Source organism: Arvicanthis niloticus, chromosome 7 (genome assembly GCF_011762505.2).
Source record: "Arvicanthis niloticus isolate mArvNil1 chromosome 7, mArvNil1.pat.X, whole genome shotgun sequence".
Classification (NCBI taxonomy): domain Eukaryota; kingdom Metazoa; phylum Chordata; class Mammalia; order Rodentia; family Muridae; genus Arvicanthis; species Arvicanthis niloticus.
In genome coordinates, this window is record NC_047664.1 from 84,207,583 (window position 1) to 84,219,089 (window position 11,507).

The 11,507-nt window shown below is 39.1% G+C and overlaps 1 protein-coding gene across 5 annotated transcripts in view; it reads right to left on the reverse strand.

The window, feature by feature from the left end:
• The window catches only part of Epha5 (EPH receptor A5), a 308,023-nt gene extending 300,469 nt beyond the window's left edge, over positions 1–7,554 (reverse strand). For 4 of the 5 annotated variants that reach the window (XM_034508731.2, XM_076938719.1, XM_034508730.2 and 1 more), the window contains exon 1: positions 6,535–6,762. The gene's annotated coding sequence lies outside the window, so the exon portion shown is untranslated. Of the gene's footprint in view, positions 1–6,534 lie in introns of all 5 variants that reach the window. The other variant, XM_076938720.1, reaches the window with a different exon arrangement.
• Between the last annotated feature and the right edge of the window lie 3,953 nt (positions 7,555–11,507).

Genomic DNA, 11,507 nt, shown 5'->3' on the forward strand with positions numbered 1-11,507 from the left:
GGCATGACCTAGATACGACCCCATTCAACAAAGGATTGTATGTTCCCCCATTGTATAAGAAATAATTCAAATGATATTAATAAAGTAGCTCATAAGGTGATAAGAGACTAAAGGCTATGCCCCCTATAGGAAAAGCAGAGCTACAGTGAAGTTTAATTATACTCAGAGCTTGCTAGGTTTTAGTTAAATGGAACACAACTAATTGGTACTCTAAAGGCAAAATGCACACGAACACAGGTTTTTAGAAGGTTTTCAGTCAGCGTGTCAGACACAATTCTTTATGGTTTCTGGAAAAATCACTAAAGATAAAAACATTTGAAAAGTGCAAACTAATTTAATATCAGTTAATAAATGTAACCATCTAAAATTATATAAAAAAAACTTTTATAAACTTAAAGTATGGTTCTTACTACAATAAATTTTTATGAGTGTGAAATCTGTGATTCTTATTAGGAGTGCCAGATGAAAAAAAAACTGAGCTCTGAGAAAAATAAAAACCATACTACATCAATTACTAGACATTCAACTAGGTCCAATTCAACTTGTTACATATATTAAAACTACTTTTTTTAAAATTTATTTCCCTTTGCACTAACAGGATCACTTAATATCAGGCAGTAGTATCCTGGATGACAGAGAAGTAAATTAAATACATATTTTAAAACTATTTGCCATGAATTCAATAAAAATAATTATATTTAAAACATTCAATTTTATATTTTCATTTAATATTAACTTTAATTATACCCACATATTTATCTGATGTGGTAAAAATGACGGGGTTGAATAAATGTCTTATATATATAAAACTTCTGCCATTAAAAAAAATACCCTCATAAATACTCGTGCCTGAAGCTTAAAACTTGAGAGGAATAAAAAGAGTACTTTTGTTTTCAATTATAAGAATGCCTATAGCATTTATAACCTGATTTAGTCCATCTATGTCTCAGCACCATTTAGAGCATCAATGATCTTACTAAAATCATCTAAAATATTCACTCTATAAATAAATAGATGATTATTAAATGTAAGGTAACCAAACATACACCTAGAAGTCTTACACTGTCATCTCTTTTGTCCTGTCCCAAAGGTTAAATCTACTTTGTTGACTCTGAATGCCCAAGCGTCTGAAAACAAGAAACTAATTTTCTTCTTTTAATACTCTTATAAAGTAAATATTGAAAACATAAACATAAAAAACAAAGGGATACGTTCATATATGCTTATGATTTAAAGTCTTTGGAAGTTTAAAACAATTTTTTTTTAAAAAATGGTTTATATTCTATATTACAATTTTTCAATGAGACTAATGGTTTGAGACAGACTGTCCTGGTGATTTTCTGATTTGTAAAGGCACTAAAACAGTAGGAAGCTTAAAATAGTTTCCTCCAGTGGTAAAGCTATAGGATGCTTTAAAACTTGTTATCAACGGCATCAAGAGATCGTTTACTTACTTTTTATATGGGTAATGATTCTCATTGAATAACGACATTTACTTGGTTACTTTAAGTGTAAACATTATTAAACTGTATTAAAAAAATATAAATCATTTCAATCTTTAGAACTCTTTTGAAATCTAACTTTATGTAGACTATAGATACATGAGTGTGCTACACTTAATTTTAAGACAAATAGAATATTATGTTTTATATTAATGACAAAAATGTGCAATGATATAAAAAACTGTAGTAACTGTATTATTAATTATATTAATTTTCTTAAACAACCGAGTATGTATTTACCTAGGTAAGCATATCAGTATAAACCCTTCTATCCTTATTTAAGTGTAACCATTACGTATATAACAACATAAGCACACTGAGTTCCTAAGGTCTCAATGTTTATGTTTAGTTCTCAGGCTTATTTACATTCATAGTTACTCTTTATGGTACATGTAGAAATAATGGGGTTTTAGTGATTAATAAGTAAATTTTGATACTCATCCTTCAATTAATTCTGTTACTTTATGAAGATTCTCGTAAAAGTAGTACAAGATTCCAAACTATCAAAGTAATATCCAGATAACTAAATACCTCGGTTAACTAAAGTCCATCCTACCCACTAATAAAGTAAACTCGCTAATTTAAATGAAAAGAATGGTTTTTTTTAAGAATCACTTTTTAAGAGTTAATTTTCACCACCCCCTCAAAAATAGCCACAGTCAGTTAATACAATGATATACCTTTATACTCTATATTTACAGGCAAATGTGGAATAGTTTTCTCAAATGCAAGAGAAATTAATTAGCCATTTCAGCAAATATCTTAAGGAGTACACCAAACAAAAGATAATCAAATGATAAAGCCAAAGAACCAACATAATAGCTGCAAATAACAAAACCCTGTCATTTTTGCATCAGTGACAATAATGCATCAAGTGCTTTGGGAATGTGTGTCTACAAATAGCTAAGCCACTTGCAGTTGATATTTTCTATATGCTTGCTATATACTCTGAGTGTTCACAATTTATGAAGTATTGTGAGCATATAAATACACCAAATGGTACATTTCTATGTATCAAAATGTGACCACTTGGTCTCAGTGATAAGAGTTCATGTATAGCATTTGCAATGATCTTGTTTATACCCAATTAGAAAAAAACAACCAACCTACCAGACAAACAAATAAAGAGAAACATAAACATTTAAAAAGTCAATGTTAAAGAAAAGGTATTGAGTTTGAAACTTTAAAAAAAAAAAAAGAAGAAGAAGAAGCACTATATTGCAAGCTGTGGAATTGTTAATTTTTTTTATTCCTGTTTTACATAAGGAAATGAAATCATCTTACCTGTCAACCTGATACCAAGAAAGAGCTTAAAATGTCAAGATTCCCTCCCCCAACCTTCATGGTTTATTAAGAAAAAAGCCAAAACTCTACATGGTCCCTTCTGGTTCCAACAATCTATGATTCAAAAGGATGTAATGGCTCTCTTTTCTTGTTGGGTTGTATCCTGGTGAGGGAACGGTTTTACTGTCCTTTTCTGTGGGGTCCTGCCGGTTAATCTACAAGGAAATGAATTACAGCAGGAAGACAGGGCTACAAAATGAAGCCATTTAGTTTTACAAGTCTATTGTGTCCTTAGATATGTTTTATGGGCCTGGTTCTATTATAAGCCAAGGGGGGAAAAATCCTTAAACAAACTTTACTTTCACTCCCTTTCCAGTGAAAATATTTACAATTTTATGATTGTCTTTCAAGTCATTTTGGCCAACTTCCCCCTTCTATGCTTCTTTTTCCAAGAACCTTCTATCCCACTTGTTCAAACGTAAAAAAAACATTCAGAGACAAGAAACTGGACTTTTCAAATTCAAACTGCTGACAACTGTCAGCACTTTACTGGGGCATTACTGACTGTAGCTTCAATGAATTAAGCTTGATTCACTGCGGGTGAATCATTTTCAATGCAGAGCTGTTCAGCAGTAATTGGCCAAGAATCCCTGCTGAGAAAAGCACTTGTCAAATAATGCTTGTTTACAAATATATCTCCAGACAGCAAAAAGTGGCAGTTACTGAATAAGTTCAGGGCCACCTCCAAAAATTCAGAATTGTTGGCCCAGCCACTTTACTTATTACATTTCTTAAAACTGTTCACTTGTTGATGCACTTATGAGTGCTGTCCTCCTGGATCAATCTGAAATTAAGGTCTCCTGCTAAACTGCTTGTAATTTTATTTTTAAGTAGATGTTCGCACGCCTTAATGCAGACTAAGTGTTTCTTCCAAGTGTGGTTTATACCTATACATTAGAAATGAACACATATTGATTGTATAATTTGTTTAGAATGCAGTTATACAGGAAAGATGGATTTCAGAAATAATTGAATTAACCAGTGTAAACCACAATTCACATGTGTTTCTTCTTGTCTGATACTTGATCATATAATCATATCATATACAATGTGTATGTATTTAACATATACAAACAGAGATAACTGAAGAATCGATATGCATTTATGTAAGTTGCAGACAGAAACTTTTATGAATGTTATAAATTTCATGAATCAATTCATTAATAAGTTTAGCATGCAAATAAAATGTTTCAGTATATGACCTTCCAAAGTTCTTTCATTAAAAACAAGAAACAAGAGGATGATGCGTTTCATCTTATTTATCAAATAAATAATAAAGAGTAATGCTATGAATCTCTCAATGTATGCCACTGCTCCATCTTTAAAAGCTGTGGTACAAAAAATGTAAAGCAGAAAAGAATCCGCATTTTGAAAAACAGAAGGATTGGGGCCAGGATTATAGATGATGCCCTGTTGGGTCCTGAAGGACTGAGTTGGACAGACAACATCAGTACCACCAATATTACATCTTTAATTACACATCACCAAACGTTCCCCAAACAGAGGACACACTTGATTCTGGATGTCTTCAGAGCACAAGCTTGCTTTTGTTACATCCTCCAACCCTCATCTGCATGTAACCAAAGTCAGCTGTGTGGTTTACTAGCTGGGGAGGACTGCCCAACATGTGGGTGTTAAAACTAAACCTTGCATGGCCCTATTCCCCAAGATTCAAGTTTTGCTTAGGGCACCACACCATTGGAGACTTGTGCTATTTCCCTACTTCCTTCCTGTTCCTTCTGCTTGTTCTTGATCTCCTTAGTCTTGGCCCTCATTCACATTGGGTGTCACACTCCCTGATAATTTATTTCTTCAGTTCTTTTATAGAGACTTCCTTGAGTCCATTTCCCTTCCCCATTGTATACATTGTAAGGGGGTTATAGAAAGCTGCTTGAAATGACTAGGGAGAGAGAAGGATGGCTGCTATTCCCCTTAAATCGTTTTGCAGTTCAATCAGGATGGCCCTTTGGTTGGAATAAAATGGATAAAAGCCTCTCCTTCCTCCTCTCTTTTCCTCCCTCCTCCTCCCTCTTCCTATATCCTCCTTTCCCCAAAACCCACTCCCCTGCATTAACCCTCTTAGAGCTTTTGGACTTCTAATCTAATGGTCTTAACGTAGGACCTTAATAAAGGTCCAAGTCTAAAACAAACAAACAAATAACAAAATAAAATCACCACTTAAAAACAACTTTACATAGGGGAAAAATACAACTTGTTTGGCTTAAGCAAGAAGCATGGCTTATTACCAACAGATATCGACAGATATGCATATTCCTCTGAACAGATGTTTAATAATAAACATAGTGAGCAAGTCAGTGGGGTGGGGTGTGAGTCTCCATCTGCCCTGCTTTCGCAGGGTTCCTTGGGAACTGGCAGCACTAGGGGTTACCAGCTCAGCGTCTTCTACAACAGACTGAATCTATGCTAGTCACGAGGGCATATACCACTCTGCTGCTGCTACTTCATCTTTCAGGTCCAGCATCTCCTGTCCTCAAGTGCAAGGATTTATTTAAGATTTTACACCTCGGGAGCCTCATCCACAGCCCACAGCTAAAACCCCAGGCTTCTAGACAAGAGGACAGGATTTTGATGATTCCACAGTGAAGTCAATCACTCCTGGTAACCGGAGAATCTGGTCTGAGATGCTGAGCGCCTACCACATACTCCACCCTCCCCAGTGCGAAAGCTTGAGCCCTTAAGCTGAGACCAGAGCAAGCCATGATGATTGAAAGAAGAGCAGACCTCCAGGGTCTGAGAGGACCCAGGGCGAGGCCATAGAATGAAGCAAGACTGGTTTACCAGAGGTTGAGACCAGCTCAAAGGAAAGCAGAACACAGGTGGTGCTCCTGCCTCCAGATTTACTCTTCCAGAGGAACGCAAAACAGTCTGGAGCAAAGAATTGGGGATAGGAGGGTTGCATACTTCAAGACCTGGTGCCTCCGGCTAGGACAGATCTTCTCTCACCATAGAATTTTTGGTGGGATCCATGAACAACTTCCTGGTATCCTCACTGCCTGCCTCCCTCAACACCATCCCACCTTCCCGCCTTCCTCTACCTTTGCTTTAGAGTGTTAGTGAGCCCACCCCCCCACACACCCCCAGCTAGAAGGGCATCAGTCTGTTTCTGCTCTTCACAACCCTCTTTTTCAAAATTAAATCTCTGGTTACCCAGCTTGTAAAGCTGCTAGTGGTGCCCTAAATAACAGCTCCCGGGCAGGGGCAGGCACTTTCTCCAAAATAAAATCAGCAGCCACCCTGAAATCATCTTCCAACATTAGAACCAATAATGGTTTCTAAGATGCGCACATATTCTAAGAGCCTTGTTGTCATCTCTCTCTATAAGCCGGATGTGTCACTTCTCCAGGTTCTCAGGACCCAACCGCACCCAACCTCCCAGCTCAGGTCTCAGACCTCTTTCCGTCAGCCTTCCAACTTCCCAGCCCCCAACCAGCCTCAGTCCTCAGGCAGGTTTTTTGCCTGGCGAGCACTCTGCAGCTATGTCAAACAATGCAACCAAAGATACCAGAGAGATCCGGAAACGCCAGCAAAAGCGGACAAACATTAATTTGAGATGAAGAGTGGGGTTTGGTCTCGGCAGCGGGCGCTCGGAGCGCTGCGACCGGCTGACACAAGCTCCACCTCACCCATTCACCCCAGGGCGCATTGGTCCCCACCTCCATTACCCTACCTTCGTTGCTGGGCTGGCCAAAAGGGTCCGGAGCGCCGCACACAAGAGAAGGCACGTCCAGAGGGGACCCTTTAGAGGTGCGGAATAGCAGCCTGCCAGAGAGGCAGGGACGCGGAGGTGTCGTCGCCGCCACCTCTGCCCTGGGTCCGTCGGCGTCCCGCACCGCGGGGCCCGGAGCCCCGCATTTTCTGCTACCCTCTTCTGCCTCTTCTGTCCCGCGTGGCTCAGTCTAAGGTTCAGGCTTGTAGGAAGGGGCAGAGAGATGCGGAACTCCTCCTCCTGGTGGGGTCCTGTGCCTTCTGGCTCTCGACCCCTCTAAATGCGGGAATCAGAGATCCGCAGAGACCGCTGAAGTTTGCTTCTGGCTCGTGTCGCCCTCCCTTTCAGTTGGATAAGATGAATTAGAAGTTCCGATGGCTAGTACAGTCCTGGTGGGCTCAGTCAAGGGTCTGCAGAGGGTCCCGAGTCCTGCTCCTTTGCCTTTTAAGGACTTTCCTTTTTCTGTTTTCCCCCCTTTCTTTTTGAGAATTTTTTTTTTAATGCCACCAGGGTTGGAGTGGTGGTGAAGGTTCCCTTTCAGTCTTCTGTGCTGATATTGACGAGCTTAAAGAAGACCAGTCATCTTAAATCAAGATGATGTTTTCCGTTTTTTTTTTTTTTTTCTTTAAAAAAAGAGGAGGAGCGGGAAAAAGGAAGCAGAGTGTCTACACGAATCAAGGGGAGAAGAGTAGAGCAAACGGTGTGTTGCAAACACCGAGGAGAGTGGAGTCCAGGCAGCGAGCGATCTAGAGAACTGGAGAGGCCGGCAGAGGGAAGTTCAAATCGCTGCGGGCTGAGCGCTGCCGGGGGGCGGTGCGGCGGGCGGAGCGGCAGGAGCGCGGGCCCGGGAGCGGAGCAGAGCCGGAGGCTGGAGCTGCTGCGGTTGCCGATGCTCAGCGCGGAGGCGGAGGCGGAGTGCGCCGCGGCCAGGGTGAGCTGACGACTGCACACCCGCGCGGCTCGCACGCTCGCTCCTGCTGTGTCTGGAGCTCCAGCGTCTCCCCGAGCCTCCCGACTCCGCGCCTCCCACCTCCTCCCTCCGCCCTGCGCTCCCCCGCCCTCTGCTGCTCGGGGCCTCGCCAGTGACAAGCTACTGTAAGTGTGACTCGCTTAAAAGAAGTCGCACACCCACGGAGGGAAATCTGCAGGCTGCCGTGGTGAGTGTTGCCTAGCGGTCTCCGAGAAAGGCGCGTCTTCCTCCCGGGATAATTAGGGTAAAGAATCCTCCCGACGACGCCTGCCAGGACCAGAGGTCCCTCAAGGAGGAAGGGAAGCCAGCCCTAGCTCAGCCCGCAGCAGGAGGAGCAGCGGGTCCCTGAATCTGGCATAGCGCCTGCTGCCCTTTGCAGGCTGTGGCACCAACAACCCTGTCGTCATATAACAACACATTCGCAAGCTCTGCTGGTCCGTGGCTAGTTTCTTAAAACACCCACGTTCCTCAGTTCCTTTGACCCTTTCTGTTCTTCTGGAATGAGATAATTACTTCTTGGGAAGTGAACTGTAGGCTATATAAAGTCAGGGATAGTAGGTCGGTTTGAGATCTCAGGGAATCAAAGAATTTGACTGTTGGCATTTGTACTGGGCTAGGTACACTGAAATACATGAAGACTTAATTCATGTATTTCAGTGATAGGATGCGTTTGTGATAGAATGCTTTAGTGTGAAAATTACGTAATGGAAAAACATGCAGTTAATTCCAGTGAAATTAACACGGGTATAATAATGTCAGAGTTTTAACATTTTAATTATTTTAATTGCCCGTGGTCCATTACACTGCAAGAATAACAAATAACCGGGAAAACGCAGCTTAAGAGCATCCCGTTCTCTGCTCTTCCCGTGTTGTGTTGTGTCTTTCTGCTTTAATATCCTCCTTCAATTTACTCGTTCATTGTTTCCAAAGAGATACACAAGAAGGGCAATTTTAGGAGGCCAGCTCTCAATATCAGAATACAAAGTGTCTCCCCAAAATGGGTGATTTTAGAAGAAAGGTATCTCCTTCAATTAGGCCTTTGATAACTACTTTTAAGATTGGGCCTCCCGCTCACACCCACTAAAGCTGTACACCAGTCTGACACACCTAGACTGTTGATGCCTTCACAATAAATTTGTCACAATTGTTAAATGGTGCCCTTTGGGTTTTGTTTAGATGCTTTCTATAAAGGAGAAGGAAAACCCAGCGCAGTGGCACACTCGTTTAAAGAGGTGGAAGCTCATCTTTGATTCCCCCCCCCCCGAATGTTTTGGCAGTAGGAAGCTGAAAGCAGATTCATTGTAGTTATGATGTGCTTCGAATGCATGAAGCAAATATAGAGAAGTGGCAGTGAATCTGTCTTCCACTTTGGCAAAGAGCCTCACTGTGCGAATGGAAAGTTAAAATTTATGTGTCGATTTGAAGACCATTCAAAATACGAGTCTTTCTTCCACCTTGGTTTATAGCTGAGTTACTTAAGAATTTCAATGCTGAATAGCAAGGAAGAAATCTAAAGCCTTGCTGTCCACAAGACAGCTAGCACAAGACATGGGCAGTTCAGTGGCCTATGAGGATGTGCTTGCTTCTGTGGCCCCAGCGTTCTCATTAGTGAGATCAGGGATTTACAGGGAGAGTCTTCAAGCTTCTGCGTCTCATTCTTCCTTACATTGTGTTTGTTGTGTTTGTGTGTGTTCTCTGTGTGTGTTTGTGTGTGTGTGTGTGTGTGTGTGTGTGTGTGTCTGTGAGTATATTTCTGTCCTATCTCTCTAGGGTAGTAAATAATGTGTAATTATTTAATATCAATTATATAGAAATCAAATATATTTAGCCTAGAGTTTATATTCCCGTGTTACAAAAGCCTTAGACAAAGGTTGGTGTGTTATAGTTGGGTAAAACTTGAAATTTGATGTTTGCTTTTCCTGAAATGTCTCACGCTTCTCTGATTTTGATGCTTGATACTCCTTTCTGTAGAAGTTTCTTCTACTCATACATTAAATTTCCTCACTACATACTGCGCTGCTCCATAACTAGCACTGAAGCTCAGATATTCAGGCCTGAGGTTTTCCTGACAAGGCTTTCCTGGGTTGGTTTGTCTCTTGGAAGGATCCACAGCTTGTAGTTTCTACCAAACAACACAGTATCAATATTTCGGAATGTGAAGCTAAAGATAATTGTCAAAATACACACAGAGATACATAATACATACAATATATTATATATTTATATATAATAATAAAAAAAAACAAATACAGTGTAAACCAAGTATGCTCAAGATTTTTTTTCGACATGGGTCATATGGCTTTAAAAGTGTAATCTTCTACTCAAGATGAATGATTAAGTGATTCAGATCCTAATGTAAAACCATTTTTGTGTTCAAGTATTTGTTTAATAGAATTTTATCACATATTTTTTTAAGAAATAACAGCTGTAAAAGAAAAATCCAGCAACAGTCATATTTATTTTTACCAAATATTGTTAATCAGAGAATGCTATGGTAGTTGTTTGGTATTGGCCCTCAATTTCAAAGACCTTGCACTTGGCCATATGTTATTTTCTTGGCATATAATTAATCTTTGCCCACGCTATAGAACCAAGGCATTGAGTAAACTAGAGTTGTGTTTTTCTTTCATACCTACAATGTTGAATAATAAAATGTCAGCACATCTTATTGGTTTGGATGTTCTATGATTTGTATTTGCCCATAAAAATTATGTTTCAGAATGAGAACGTTCTGACTTATTCTTAAATCTTTGCTTTTCTACGGAGTTTTGGTTTGTTTGCAAATTTATTTGTTCTTAGGGAAAAAAAATTATGTAGAGTAACCTTGACAGAACACCTTGAGAGCTGAGTGCCCTTGTATTTTCAATGTTGTGATATAGTGAATAAATTAAAAGAAAATTGTGCCTATATCTTTTTTACACTCAAAACAGAATAAAAGCAGCCACAATACAAAACATTACATTATTTACTGAAAATTTACTCTGAGTGAGGGATTACTTGATGACTTCACATTAATTACTTCCCAATGTTAATGAGAAAAGAGGGAAGGAGGTCAGGTGACCTGAGTAGTCACACAGCTGGTAGAACATTTGAATTTTAACACATGCTCTGGCTTTTATCTTAAAAAAACAAAACAACAAAAAGCCAATGCAACAAAAGGGATAAATGTATTTCTACATAGTGATGAATAAATAGAAACAGTGATTTCAAAACTCGACATTATTGGACAATTTGATAAAGATATCTTCTATGATTAAAAAATCAAATAATACAGTAAATAAAGGATGAAGTAAGAGGTAAGTAAAAAAGCTAAAGTTATAAGTAATCACAAAATGTATTGCATAACATTCTGTGTGTGTGCGTGTGTGTGTGTGTGTGTGTGTGTGTGTGTGTGTGTGTGTGTAGATAGAGTGTAGATAATGTGCCATCAGATTAAGATCTGTAGACAGCTAACATTAGCACAGATAAATGACATCGAAACTCATGCATAAAACTTGTAGAAAACAACAATCTCTGTAATCTTTTAATTCAAATGATTTTTTTGTCATTACGTAATTCTTTTCGGGGGTGAATTTTGAAAAAAGTAATAGTGGAGAAAAAAAATTAAAAGATGATCTAAGCTATAAAACAACAATGAAGTTATTTGGGGGGTATATTTGCTGCATGAGGATGTCAATTACTTTGATCTGAAAGAAACTATGCATACTATATTTAAGCAATCAAGTCTCCAAAGTTCAGAGACACAATATAGTACACCTCATTTATATCCTAAAATTTTTAGTGAATGTTATTTGTTATTAGTTATGTCATTAAAACATTTTTTCCTAAAATCTTAGATCCATCTCTCCACTAATGATCCACATTTCTAAGATATAGTGGGAGCTATATTTTATTTACAGGTTTGTTTGTATCAGTAGGCACTTTAAAATCAAGTGAATAATTGCATTTTAGAAATTATGGACAG